Below are 14355 nucleotides of genomic sequence, written 5' to 3'. Positions count from 1 at the left end.
ATATATTATAACTTTCTTTTGCATCATTAATTTTTTTTTAAATGCAATAATGTCATTGAACAGTAATGAAAAGTTAACCCTGCATTTTTAAATGGTCTGTTATAGTAATCATGTAACCAAGTAAGCCTCAGTCATGCTTTACAAAATTCTATTCCTCATGCTAAAAAACAAAACCTACAATTAAAAAAGAAGCAAGCATGTCGATTAGCCAGAGTTAGACTATGTTCTTTAAAACTGGAGATTTTGTTGGATATACTAACAATATTTTACACTCATAAACCAGTCTGAAGCCTGAAACACAATTTCATTTATCTTTATATTCTAAGCTTTATAGTGTCACAGAAAGTGTCCATCTGGTCAGCTCAGATTGCTTCAAATAGTGAGTGGTCAGAAAGACTTAGATGATAAAGGTCAAAGGAGCCTCTTGACCTGTGATACTTGCCAAAGCAATTGGCGCATCGGGACTGATATACTGTTAGATACAGTTTGCTAAAGCAGGCTCTACTTTAATTGGTAATGATAGCAAGAATACACAGTAAAGTCATTGCTGAAACAAAACAAAAAGTATCCAATATAGTAATTTATTACCAGTCAGTGGGTTTCCTGCACCAGGTTGTTTTACCCCTGCAGTGGTGAGAGAAAGCAAAAAGGTACTCTAACACTTAGCTGAAAATGGATGCCCTGCTGATACCCAGGATGTGTGGTGGCCCCATGATTGCCCGTGCCATTAGCTTGGTAATGTCATCTCTATTGTAAACTCAGCTCCCCATGTTCTTTCTGTGCATCAGCTGCAGTTTGAGGCTTTCTCCTTTGTTTTCTATTTGTGCTGCCAATCACGCTGCTCTCTACCAACCCTTTGGAGGGAGACCATTTTTACTAACAACTATCTCCAGCAACCTAAAGCTCAATAGATCTAAAAATGAATGGTTGGCACTTTCGTTTACACCTTCTTTGATTTATGCATTATTGTACTATTTGTTCATTCCTGTTGTTCCACCAATGGTTTTTCATATCTTTGTAAGATATTTATTTTTTGTAACTAGTATATCCCTACCTGTTTGTAGTTTTCTATGAAATTAAGTCATTTGTTAAAAATGTTGAAATGTATTTGGTACAATATGAGCAAAAAGATCTTTGTAGATCTTTTTCATTTAATCAATCAATAAAAAAATCCTTTTAAAAATAGTTATTGGTTTCTGTCAATGAAGGAAAAATTCCCATGGAAAAGTATAAATGAGCTCTTTTGAACATCAGGGTTTTTATCCATAAAAATATCTTAAGATCAATAGTAGAACACTGAAAAAGGATAGATTAAAGAACAGATTTTGCTAATTGCAAGCACAGAGATGGTAAAATTAGTTTTCCTTCATATTTCTTATTGTATATGGGAGATGCACATTGCATTTTTTAAAATTTTTGTGTGTGTTTGCTTTAAAATAGCACAAACTTTATAGAATGAGTAAAAATCAGTGAGCATATGGATCCTCTTACCTTCCTCAAATACTGGAGTTTCTTCAAGGTGTGCTTCATTTTGTAAATGACAGATACCCCATTTTCCTCAAATCATAATAGAAATTCATTCCTGAAATAATTATACAGAAAGCAGTATTAGCATTTACAATTAAACACAAAACATAAACCTGATTTTATTTTTATAACTAAGGATCTGGGTAGTGTATTAATATTAAAAGCCTGTTACTGGGTGTGGTTTTAATGGATAAAGTAGTCCTTCATACATTTGGTTTTATAGATAAAATTAAATGACGTTATTATAATTGTCTGTGGAAATGCTTTTTTTTAATTAAAATCTAAACATTTTAGGTTCAGTTATGGAAATTGGTAAATTGTTGAAAAGGGTACAATTTTCTTTTTCTACACACAGACACATGTTTCAGCTTTTAATTTTACAAACATTATCAAGGATTATTCTAGACTAAAACTAGATAGGTGAGGAGCTAGAAAGGTCCAGACCAGATACAGCCTCTACTCCACCAGTGCTTTTATTTTGACCAGGTTTTCAGCCCTACATTTGATTACTGCAAAGGCAGTTTGGTTGGAAGCACGTCCCAAGCCAGCTCCCATCTATTTTAGAAACCACAGCACTTTGTGCTTCAAAACATCTATGGAGTTTATTATGCTTTCAAGGATAAATAGAGAAAGGCATTTCAGAAAGAGAAAAAAATGTTCCTAGTAATGCATTTCTACACTGCAAGGGATTGTTTGATTTGCAGAATAAAAGCCGTCTACTCAATAAATTTGAGTTATTATTACAATTAATTAATTGGTTAATTAATCTGTTTCTGGTATAGAGACCAGGCAACTCATTATACCCCATGTCATAAATATGCATAAACCAAAGAATCTGTAAGTCAATAAATATCTGCCTTGGCTCTTAGTCTATTTTTTAGACCAAATAATTCTAAAGTGAAAATGATGTGAAAGTGTTTTAGCACTGAATAAATGCTAATTTACTGTTGCATTTATTAGCTATTCTTTCACTTTTTTCTCTTACTGTATTTTCTTAGAAACATCCAAAGGGCAAGGTGGCAGGCAGAAGAGCAGCTCACTCATCAGGCATGTGTGTCTTGTTAGGAAAATGACTGGTGTCTTAGGAAAGAGTGAACCAGTGTGGGACTCTCCATCGACTAATGGAAACCTATAGTTTAAGAAAGGTAGCACAGTTCCCAGAATAAGCTGAATCTCAGTGGTAAGCAGCCTTCAGAGACAAGAATGTAGATAGGTAAAATAGCATTTAAATTGTGCTTTCCATGAAATTTTTATGTGGTTATGTGTATTAAATCAGTTAAAGGAGATGGCATGCCTTGATGTATTTGAGGGGGAAAATGTAAAAGCATTTTCTTTTCCTGGATATCATGTCAGTAATATATACAGTAACTTGACTTTTCAGGTATGGTGTATGTTGTAATTTAAGGCTTTTGAAAACACAGTGTAGCAGTATTGGTTTTCATGTATCACTAATGGATCCAGGGTGAATTTTAGGAAATGAGTGCTTGACAGTACAGAGAGGACCCTGACATTTATGAATAGTAAAGAAACTTCGCTCATTCTTCAAACCACAGCCCTGTGTTAGCATCTATTATAATGATACTTTTCATGTGTGTCTCTCTAGACTTAAAATAAAGACATGTAAACTTGTATGAATGTGTATAAATTTCCTTAACACAGAAATGAGATAATATTCTAGATTCTCATTCCACAAGTTATTTTTGTTAAGTCAAAAATATTTGGTGAACATTCTTCTGTATCAGTATATACATATCTACCCTGATTAGATTTTTTAACCAAGTTTCCAATAAATACTGTTTTAGTTTTCTCTTTCAGAAAGCCTTCATGGGGAAAGCTCTTTGGGACTATATGTTAATATGCAATCATTACTGGGTTCACTATTATTTTGTATACTTGAAATTAATGCATAAATCAAATTTAAATGACAGAGATCAAAGAGAGGTGATTATTCATATAAATTGACTTAGGAAAATCATTCTAATTTATCCAATATTAAAAAATCATGGATCAAATAATTTTTAAATAAAAAAGCAATAATAATGCAAATTAATTTTCAATAATCTACCATCCCTAATATTATTTAGTTTTTTTTCCTGGCAGTTTTAGCAAATGCCAAATAATAAAAAGAAATTTAAAGGGATTAGAATAGAAAAAATTACCTTTATTCAAATATAGTAATAGTGAATATGCTATATTTGAAAAAATGAATAGAACAGAAATCTAATAAAACACAAAATGAAATTAAGCATAGCAGAGCCAAAAACAAAACTTACATTCTAACACAAAAAACACTAGTTGGAAAATGAAATGAATATAAAAATTTTCATTCACAATAGCAATAAACAATAGAAAATAAATAGGAATAAATTGAATAATAAATATGCAAGACCCATATGAAAACACATCCCAAAAATTACTAAAAGACATAAAAATATCTTTATTTCAGTTCAGTTCTGTTCAGTCATTCAGTCATGTCCAACTCTTTGAGACCCCATGAATCGTAGCACGCCAGACCTCCCTGTCCATCACCAATTCCCGGAGTTCACTCAGACTCACGTCCATTGAGTCAGTGATGCCATCCAGCCATCTCATCCTCTGTCGTCCCCTTCACCTCCTGCCCCCAATCCCTCCCAGCATCTGAGTCTTTTCCAATGAGTCAACTCTTCGCATGAGGTGGCCAAAGTACTGGAGTTTCAGCTTTAGCATCATTCCTTCCAAAGAAATCCCAGGGCTGATCTCCTTCAGAATGGACTGGTTGGATCTCCTTGCAGTCCAAGGGACTCTCAAGAGTCTTCTCCAACACTACAATTCAAAAGCATTGATTCTTTGGCACTCAGCTTTCTTCACAGTCCAACTCTCACATCCATACATGACTACTGGAAAAACCATAGCCTTGACTAGACGGACCTTTGTTGGCAAAGTAATGTCTCTGCTTTTCAATACGCTATCCAGGTTGGTCATAACTTTTCTTCCAAGGAGTAAGCGTCTTTTAATTTCATGGCTGCAAACACCATCTGCAGTGATTTTGGAGCCCCCCAGAATAAAGTCTGACACTATTTCCCCATCTATTTGCCATGAAATGATGGGCCGGAGGCCATGACCTTAGTTTTCTGAATGTTGAGTTTTAAGCCAACTTTTTCACTCTCCACTTTCACTTTCATCAAGAGGCTTTTTAGTTCCTCTTCACTTTCTGCCATAAGGGTGGTGTCATCTGCATATCTGAGGTTATTGATATTTCTCCCGGCAATCTTGATTCCAGCTTGTGCTTCTTCCAGTCCAGCGTTTCTCATGATGTACTCTGCACATAAGTTAAATAAGCAGGGTGACAATATACAGCCTTGACGTTCTCCTTTTCCTATTTGGAACCAGTCCAGTTCTAACTGTTCCATGTCCAGTTCTAACTGTTGCTTCCTGAACTGCATACAGGTTTCTCAAGAGGCAGGTCAGGTGGTCTGGTATTCCCATCTCTTTCAGAATTTTCCACAGTTTATTGTGATCCACACAGTCAAAGGCTTTGGCATAGTCAATAAAGCAGAAATAGATGTATTCTGGAACTCTCTTGCTTTTTCCATGATCCAGAGGATGTTGGCAATTTGATCTCTGGTTCCTCTGCCTTTTCTAAAACCCACTTGAACATCTAGAGTTCACGGTTCATGTATTGCTGAAGCCTGGCTTGGAGAATTTTGAGCATTACTTTACTAGCATGTCAGATGAGTGCAATTGTATGGTAGTTTGAGCATTCTTTGGCATTGCTTTTCTTTGGGATTGGAATGAAAACTGACCTTTTCCAGTCCTGTGGCCACCGCTGAGTTTTCCAAATTTGCTGGCATATTAAGTGCAGCATTTTCACAGCATCATATTTTAGGATTTGAAACAGCTCAACTGGAATTCCATCACCTCCACTAGCTTTGTTCATAGTGATGCTTTCTAAGGCGTACTTGACTTCACATTCCAGGATGTCTGGCTCTAGATTAGTGATCACACCATTGTGATTATCTTGGTCGTGAAGATCTTTTTTGTACAGTTCTTCTGTGTATTCTCGCCATCTCTTAATATCTTCTGCTTCTGTTAGGTCCATACCATTTCTGTCCTTTACCGAGCCCATCTTTGCATGGAATGTTCCCTTGGTATCTCTAATTTTCTTGAAGAGATCTCTAGTCTTTCCCATTCTGTTGTTTTCCTCTATTTCTTTGCATTGATCACTGAGGAAGGCTTTCTTATCTCTTCTTGCTATTCTTTGGAACTCTGCATTCAGATGCTTATATCTTTCCTCTTCTTTGCTTTTCGCTTCTCTTCTTTTCACAGCTATTTGTAAGGCCTCCTCAGACAGCCATTTTGTTTTCTTGCATTTCCTTTCCATGGGGATGGTCTTGATCCCTGTCTCCTGTACAATGTCACAAACCTCCGTGCATAGTTCGTCAGGGACTCTATCTATAAGGTCTAGCCCCTTAAATCTATTTCTCATTTCCACTGTATAATCATAAGGGATTTGATTTAGGTCATACCTGAATGGTCTAGTGGTTTTCTCTACTTTCTTCAATTTAATTCTGAATTTGGCAATAAAGAGTTCATGATCTGAGCCATAGTCAGCTCCTGGTCTTGTTTTTGTTAACTGTATAGAGCTTCTCCATCTTTGGCTGCAAAGAATATAATCAATCTGATTTTGGTGTTGACCATCTAGTGTTGTCCATGTGTAGAGTCTTCTCTTGTGTTGTTGGAAGAGGGTGTTTGCTATGACCAGTGCATTTTCTTGGCAAAACTCTATTAGTCTTTCCCCTACTTCATTCTGTACTCCAATGCCAAATTTGCCTATTACTCCAAGGTTTTTCTTGACTTCCTACTTTTGCATTCCAGTCCCCTATAATGAAAAGGACATCTTTTTTGGGTGTTAGTTCTAAAAGGTCTTGTAGGTCTTCATAGAACCTTTCAACTTCAGCTTCTTCAACATTACTGGTTGGGGCATAGGCTTGGATTACCGTGATATTGAATGGTTTGCCTCGTAAACGAACAGAGATCATTCTGTCATTTTTGAGATTGCATCCAAGTACTGCATTTCAGACTCTTTTGTTGACCATGATGGCTACTCCATTTCTTCTAAGGGATTCCTGCCCACAGTACTAGATACAATGGTCATCTGAGTTTAATTCACCCATTCCAGTCCATTTTAGTTTGCTGATTCCTAGAATGTCAACATTCACTCTTGCCATCTCTTGTTTGACCACTTCCAATTTGCCTTGATTCATGGACCTGACATTCCAGATTCCTATGCAATATTGCTCTTTACAGCATCGGACCTTGCTTCTATCACCAGTCACATCCACAACTGAGTATTGTTTTTGCTTTGGCTACATCCCTTCATTCTTTCTGGAGTTATTTCTCCACTGATCCCCAGTAGCGTGTTGGGCACCTCCTGACCTGGGGAGTTCCTCTTTCATTATCCTATCATTTTGCCTTTTCATACTGTTCATGGGGTTCTCAAGGCAATACTAAAGTGGTTTGCCATTCCCTTCTCTAGTGGACCACATTCTTAACATAATATAATCTCAGATGGAAAGCACCATATTTTAAAGATTTCAGTAGTTGCAAATCTGTATGTTTAATAACAATAACTTTCAAAATCTCCCTGGTAGGTTTTGGGAACTTCATGATTTAATTACAAAATTCATCTGTAAAAATATTACATATAAAATGAGCTAAAGAAAGTTAAAAAAAATAAAGAAGACTCTTTTTTCTCAAATGTTAAACATTATCATCTATCTATCCATCTATCTGTAGTTTAACATTAGAGTAGTTCAAGAACAGACAAACAGGTAAATGGAAAAGAAAAAAGGGTTCAGGAATGAGGATTATATAAATCATAATTTACTCTTTGTAAAATATGGCCCTTTAAAATCATAGAGGAAATTTAATAAGGGTTTTTTTTGTATAATTTAGAGTAATTTCTGGGAAAAATATAAATTTATATCCTCTACCTTTAACAAATATAAACTTCAGCTGAATAAAAGTTTTAAACATAGGAAGCTAGGTTACTGGAAGGAAATATATTTTTAGTAATTGTGAAGGGTCTAAGAGTGGGATAATTCCCAAAAGATATGTGAAATAATTAGTTTTACTATTTAAATATTAAAAACCATATTTCAAAAACTCCAAAGAGCTACACATTTAAAGTCTAATGATACTTGAAAAATATTTGTAATATATTCAACAGAGGATTAATAGCATTACATACAAAGGAGCTCGTACTAGTTGATAAGGAAAAGATAAAGAGTAAAATAGGAAATGGGGCAAATATTAACACTAAAATCACAGAAAAATGTACAAATAGCCATTAAACTTTTCTCACTAAAAACATAAATGTATATTTTTATATTCAGATTAGCAATTTCTACAAAAAGTGATGAACTCTTTAATGACATGACAAAATAATTTATACATGCTCATTTTCTGTTGAAGTGTGTTTTGAAACAACCTTGCTGGAGCACTGTCTGACAATTTAATCAACATTTTTAAGGCATATATTTTTTCACCCTGAAATTCTATTTCAAACAATTTTTATAAGAACCTAAAAGTGCTCCATGATTTTAGGCACAGTTATGTTCAGAGAAGGAAGAGAAAACGGTGGTTTTCCTTTGTAACCTATAGAGAAATGACTTAGGGAACATTTTGTCCTTTTTCAAAAACCCTAAATTTCTGCATCAATAAGATTTTGTGAAGTCAGAGTTCAAAGTCAGGGCAATGTCATCCAAGTATGCCAGGACCCAAGAGGGGGGGCACCCTAACTGAACTCTGGGTAGGAACCCACACACTGGAAGCAATCTGTTAGGAAGCACGTTGACTCTTGACTGACCCTGTAATTAGGTGCTTAAATGGGCGAATGTTGTGAGGCACTTATTTTTCACTTAGGCGACAGTTCCTTAAATGAATTCTTCTGGTCACAAAAAGGTTAGAGATGGGCTTTTGGAAACGTGCAGGACTAACACCTGAGAGCTGAATCCCAAGTTAATAGAAACAAAGGCACACCTAATTATTTTTTTTAATGTGCTGATTTTTATTTTGTTAATTTTCAAAAAGACCTGGAATAACATATTAACCATTACATTTTGGTTACTAGAGGGAGAATATCTTGAAATAACTATATACATGACTCAGCTGACCTGGCCCAATGAAGTCTTCTGTAAAAGACCTCATGTTTTATGAGCACTTTAAATTTTTTTTTAACTTTTATTTTATATTGGGGCATAGCCGATTAACAATGTTGTGACAGTTTCAGGTGAATAGTGTAGGGACTTAGCCATACATATACATCTATCCGTTCTCCCTCCAAACTCCCCTCCCATCCTGACTGCCACATAATGTCGAGCAGAGTTCCATGTGCTATAAGTAGGTACTTGTAGGTCCTTGTTGGTTATCTATTTTAAATATAGCAATGTGTACATGTCCATTCCAAACTCCCTAACTATCCCTTCCCCACTATGAACTCATAACAGAACAAATTCCTGGTAGTATAATGCACCGAGGTTGAGGGACACTTAGTCTTTTAGAGATTGGAGTGGGTAAAAATAATGGTACTTATACATATGATGATGAAAAAAGGTAAATGTTGAAAAAGAAATAAAAATGTAGGGACTTCCCTGGTGGTCAAGCGGTTAAGAATCTGCTTTCCAATGCAGGGGATATGGGTTTGACCCCTGGTCAGGGAACTAAGATCCCACATGGCACTTAAGCCAGTGCCTTCTAGAGCCTGCATGCCACAGTGAAAGATCCTGCCTGCCACAACAAAGACCTGATGCAGCCAAATAAATAAAGAGTATTTAAAAAAAAAAAAAAAAGAAATAAAAATGTAATAAGAGAAATCCAAAAAAGGCCAGATTACAACTGGAAGAGATTAGACAAGATTCGTGTAGGAAAGTCTCATTGGGAAAATGAGATTTCAAAAGCAGTAGAATTTCTGTAGATGAGTGTTAGAACGTTCTCAGCTTGAGAAGAGACACAAAAACAGAGGGGGGGAAAATAAATAAACGGGGAAGGCTATTTACTTACAGCAGAAGAATCAGGCAGCCAAGCACAGCCTGGAACTAGGAGAGGAAGTTGGGAAAGAACTTGAGACGATGAGACTGCGAGGTGCGTGCTTCAAGGACCACGGGTCTTGCTCACCACTGAGTCTTCCACATATGGCACAGCACCTGGCATGGAGTAGTTGCTTAATAAACATCTGATAGACGAATAAATGAATGAATCATTAATAAAATGTGAAGAAGGGAACATGGTATAAGAAACATTAAAGAGAGGACTTCAGAAGGAAAACATAATAACCAGATTTAAGCCTGGTTTATTGGGAGAATGTTGCTCCCAGGATTGTCAAGAAACAGAGAGTCCTTAGTGAGGAGGCCAGTACTGCAGCAGCCATGGTTTCCTATGCCTGTTTTAGAGCACAAATGAGACCTTCCTGTTACTTGAAAGCTAAAAATAATTCTGACTTTTCAGTATGTTTCACTATAACTTCATGAAACATGTGTACCAAAGAAAAAATGTGATTAGGAAGAAATATAAAATTCTTGAGTTTCCCTGGTGGCTCAGCAGTAAAGAATCTGCCTGCCAATGTAGGAGACCTGGGTTTGATCCATGAGTTGCTAACATCTCCTGGAGAGGGGAATGACAACCCACTCCAGTATTCTTGCCTGAGAAATTCCATGGACGGAGGAGCCTGGCAAGCTACAGTCCATGGGGTCACAAAATAGTTGGACAAGACTTAGCAACAACAACGTAAAATCCTTGTTACAAACCTAGGATATTTTATCTATTTAAGTTGTTGTTCAGTTGCTAAGTTGTGTCCAACTTTTTGTGACGTTGTGTCCAACTTTTTGTGACGTTATGGACCGCAGGCACCCCTGTGCTTCACTATCTCCCAGAGTTTGCTCAGATTTATATCCATTGAGTTAGTGATGCTATCTAATCATCACATCCTCTGCCACCCACTCCTCCTATTGTCTTCACTCTTTCCCCAGCATCAAAGTCTTTTCCAATGAGCTGGACAGATCAGGCAGCCAAAGTATTGAAACTTCAGTTTCACCATCAGTACTTCCAATAAATATTCAGGGTTGATTTCCTTCAAGATTAACTGATTTGGTCTTAATTGCGGTCCAAGGGACTCGCAAGAGTCTTCTCCAGCACCATAGTTCAAAAGCATCTTTGGTGCTTAGCTTTCTTTATGATCCAACTCTCACATCCAAGAGGTTGGGGCTTCCCTGATAGCTCAGTTGGTAAAGAATCCGCCTGCAATGCAGGAGATCCCGGTTCGATTCCTGGGTTAGGAAGATCCACTGGAGAAGAGTTAGGCTATCCACTCCAGTGTTCTTGGGCTTTCCTTGTGGCTCAGCTGGTAAAGAATCTGCCTGCAATGCAGAAGACCTGGGTTCAATCCCTGGATTGGGATAATCCCTTGGAGAAGGGAAAGGCTACCCACTCCAGTATTCTAGCTTGGAGAATTCCATGGACTGTGTAGTCCATGGGGTCACAAGAGTCAGGCACCACGGAGTGAGTTTCATTTTCACTCACATCCGAACAGGACTACCATTGCTTTGACTATTTGTACTTTTGTTGACAAAGTGATGTCTCTGCTTTTAATATACTGTCTAGCTTTGTCATAGCTTTCCTTTCAAGGAGCAAGCAAGCGTTTTTTAATTTCATGGCCGCAGTCACCATCTGCAGTGATTTTGGAGCCCAAGGAAGTAAAATCTGTCACTGCTTCCACTTTTCCCCCTTCTATTTGCCATAAAGTGATGAGACCAGATGCCATAATCTTAATTTTTTGAATATGGAGTTTTAAACTAGCATTTTCACCCTGGTCAAGAGGCTCTTTAGTTCCTCTTCACTTTCTGCTGTTATGTAGAAGAATCACAGAAAGAAGAACAAAGGAGGAGGATTAGTCAAGTTACAAAAGAAAGGGAGAAAAAAGCTTGACTGGGAGTCCCTGCATGCCAACCTAGTGGAGTTGGACTTTATTGTACCAGCATATTGGAACTTGTGAGCATTACTTTTTTTAAAGTAATATGTTCAAAGCACATTTTTTTAAAACCTAGATTATTCTGACAGTGCTGTGCAGGATGAGTTTGAGTTAGGCAACTAGTAAAGATGTTCTATGAAAGGCAATATGAAAATAAAGGTCCCTAGACTCAAATGGTGAATAGGTGGAAGGAAAGAAATGTTATGCAGATCCATCTCAAATGTACATGTTAGAAGATTTTAATTTCTCTTCAACTATAAGATCATTTATCCAGTATAAAGCCAATATGGATGCAGCAAAATAAAAGAATGTAATATTGATACATACTACAACATGCTGCTAAGTCGCTTCAGTCGTGTCTGACTCTGTGCGAACTCATCGACGGCAGCCCACCAGGCTCCTCCATCCCTGGGATTGTCTAGGCAAGAATACTGGAGTGGGTTGCCATTTCCTTCTCCAATGCATGAAAGGGAAAGTCAAAATGAAGTCGCTCAGTTGTGCCTGACTCTTAGTGACCCCATGGACTGCAGCCTACCAGGCTCCTCCGTCCATGGGATTTTCCAGGCAAGAGTACTACAACATGAATGAATCTCAAAAGCATCAAGCTCAAGTGAAAGAAGCCAGATGCAAAAGTCCACATACTGAATGATTTCATTTCTATAAAATATCCAGAAAAGGAAACTGTTGTTGACAGAAAGTGTATTAATGGTTGCCTGGGAGAGTGGATAGGAATGGGAGTGGCAGCAAATGATCACAAAGGAGGTGATTAAAATGACTTAAAACTGAGTTGTATTGATGACTGCACAACTCTAAATTTACTAAAACCTCTGAATTGAACACTTATGGCAGATGAATTTTATAGTACTGCATGCAAATGGCACTTCAATAAAGGTGTTAACAAAAAAAATCAAAAGTGATTGTTAAAGCATGAGCTTGAAGTTATGATTTGGGTTTGAGTATTGGCTCTACCAGTTGTTACCTGTATTCATTTTGGACGAAAACAGAAATCCACTTCTTAATAGCTTCATCTGTCAGAGGTTACAAAAATCTGTGCCATTACTGTTTTTTAAGGGTTTATGACTAAGTTTGTCTTAAATTTAGTCCTGGGCATAATAAGCTCACATGGTAGACTCTAATTTATAATTATCAAATGAAGACTATTATACTGTTCACTTAAAATTATTTGATCTCAAAGATGCATTTTCTATAAAAGTATAATCTTATTGATAATATTTGTGATTTGTAAGTTATAGAAAATGTAGTGACAGTGAAAGTGAAGTTGCTCAGTCGTGTCCCACTCTTTGCGACCCCATGGACTGTAGCCTACCAGGCTCCTTCATCCATGGAATTTTCCAGGCAACAGTACTGGAGTGGGTTGCCATTTCCTTCTCCAGGGGATCGTCCCAATCCGGGGATTGAACTCTGGTCTCTCGCATTTGCAGGCAGACACTTTACCATCTGAGCCACCAGGGAAATTATAGAAAATGTGGTAACAGATCCAATTATGAGAATCTATTCCTCCAGTTTTAATTTTATGTTTTAAAAGTTTCAGTGTAGTTTGGACATTCAGTTTAAATATATATATTTTTAATTTAAAAGATGATCTTGCATTTGCTATTACAATCACTTATATTGTAACTAATTGTGTTTTGGTATGGTAGATCAGGTTATGATTGAATTTTACAAACATTTTAAACTTAATTTCTATAATTCCACATGGATGGTGAAATGCTTTAACTGAGATGTTGACATAGAAAAATTTCACCCTTATTGACAAAAAAGTGTGATTAGAAGTTGAATGATATACCACTTTGCTCAAGGCTTTAATAAGTTTTATACAGACTAATAGTAGAGTGTAACTTAAACTAGGCCACATCAGTGGATGCATTGAAGCATTACAAGAAAAACAAGCAAGCAGCCCAAAGATAAGGATGAATTGTATTCCCAAAGTTTATAAATTGGTTTGCTCAAAGATTTGATTGCATTTTCCTGGAGAAACATTGAAAACAAGGACTTTAAAGTTACTTGGTTTCCAGGCCAGCTCTCTAAAGCTCTTTTAGCTCATGGTGTTAAGGATGTATATTATTAAGAGCAGCATTCCAAGCTCTACCAAGTTGAGCTTTTTAGTGATTTTGTAAGACAATGTATTTCAAATTCTTACCCAAGGAAAACAGGAATTCCAATGCTTTCCTATATGCATGAATGTAGGGTTATAGGTAAAGTGGTTCCTGGGCACTATTAAATTATCGTTTTCATAAATGAGGGGTCTACCTAGGTTTGCTGTGTCAGGTGAGTTTCTCTGAGTTGAAATACACTCTTATGATATATTTCACAGGCTGTTCCCAAGACTTTTTCATGATAGTTTTCTAATATGTCTCTACTGTATTTTAAATACAATTATTGCATTTTCTTAATATTTCTAACAAATTCTTTCTCATTTATTCATTTTATTTATTTTACTTTCTTCCTTTCATATTTCCTTGTTCATTTTTGTGAATACTATTCTCTCAATTTCTCTGATTTCTTTTTTTCAGTCCATTCTAAAGTATTGATTTCATCTGGAGTAAATATATGCATCGGTGCTTATTTTTTAGCTGTCTATTAGATTTCCAACGTTTTAGAATTTTGGTTTATAGCTTCATTTCTAGAGAACTTTTCTCCTCTTGGTTTTTTTTTTCTTTTTTTTTTGGTGTATTTTATTTTCCTCTCTCTCTATATATATGCAGCTAATATTCCCTATTAGTTTCACTGTTATCTCTGTCTACCTCAGTCCAGAATGAAGTCTGAACTATACTGATACTAAGTATTCAGTTCAGTTCAGTTCA

General features: G+C 36.4%; 1 protein-coding gene across 1 annotated transcript in view; it reads left to right on the top strand.

Annotated features, from left to right (window-relative positions):
- WDR72 (WD repeat domain 72) overlaps window positions 1-14355 on the top strand; it is a 197778-nt gene that overhangs the window by 77090 nt on the left and 106333 nt on the right. The gene's annotated exons all lie outside the window — the stretch shown is intronic.

The sequence above is a fragment of the Oryx dammah genome, unplaced genomic scaffold (assembly GCF_014754425.2).
Source record: "Oryx dammah isolate SB20612 unplaced genomic scaffold, SCBI_Odam_1.1 HiC_scaffold_26, whole genome shotgun sequence".
Taxonomy (NCBI): Eukaryota; Metazoa; Chordata; class Mammalia; order Artiodactyla; family Bovidae; genus Oryx; species Oryx dammah.
The sequence above is the reverse complement of the archived record's forward strand: the minus strand, read 5'-3'. Positions and strand labels throughout refer to the sequence as shown.